We start from the raw sequence: 776 nt of genomic DNA on the forward strand, positions 1-776 counted from the left end.
ACCCGTTGGCCCTTAGGCTACGGCGTTATACAGCACCGGGACCAGCCGCGTCGTGCTGGGGCAGAAATATATCCAAGAAGGTCCTGGGGCACGTGCCGACGTGCTATCAGCAGTATCACCCGCACCAGGTTGCTGCTGAGTGGTGATGTAGAGGAAAATCCCGTCCCTTCACTGCGAGGAATGCAGTGGAACTCAGCTGGGCTTACCCAGGGCAAGAGGCTTGCTCTCCACAAAAACCCTTGTTGAGGAGAATGTGACACTCTGCCTCCCAAGCAAGAAGGAACTATCTTGTGCGGAAGTGTCGAGTTTCACAATCGCTGGTTACCAACATCATGGAGTGTCCCACCCCTCTAAAGGAGGTGGCGTTTCGATTCTTGTGCGTGAAGATCTGCCAGTAGAAGTAGGACTCACCGTAGTTGCAAGCATTGAGCATGCTCATGAAACGATCCACATGTGAGAAGGTCTGGCGCTCACAGTGACGTCAGCATATTCTTCCCTCCGGGGAGAACATACACAACTTCGCAACTAGACACGTTTTTGACGACAAGCGGACCCCACCTCATTGGTGCAGATGCTAATGCGCATGCAATGGCATGGTATCGCGCGATCCCCCCCTGATACCCGTGGCGATGTGCTAGTGCAATGGTGCTTAGATAATGATTTCGTTATTCATAACGCTGGAGATTGCACTCGCCCACACCACACGCCATGGTCCGTCCGCGCCAGATGTGACAATATCCCGAGAATGCCGTATGGAGTCATGGACGACATCCTTC

This window comes from Trypanosoma theileri, assembly GCF_002087225.1.
Source record: "Trypanosoma theileri isolate Edinburgh chromosome Unknown TM35_Tth_124_V1, whole genome shotgun sequence".
In the NCBI taxonomy this organism is placed as follows: domain Eukaryota; phylum Euglenozoa; class Kinetoplastea; order Trypanosomatida; family Trypanosomatidae; genus Trypanosoma; species Trypanosoma theileri.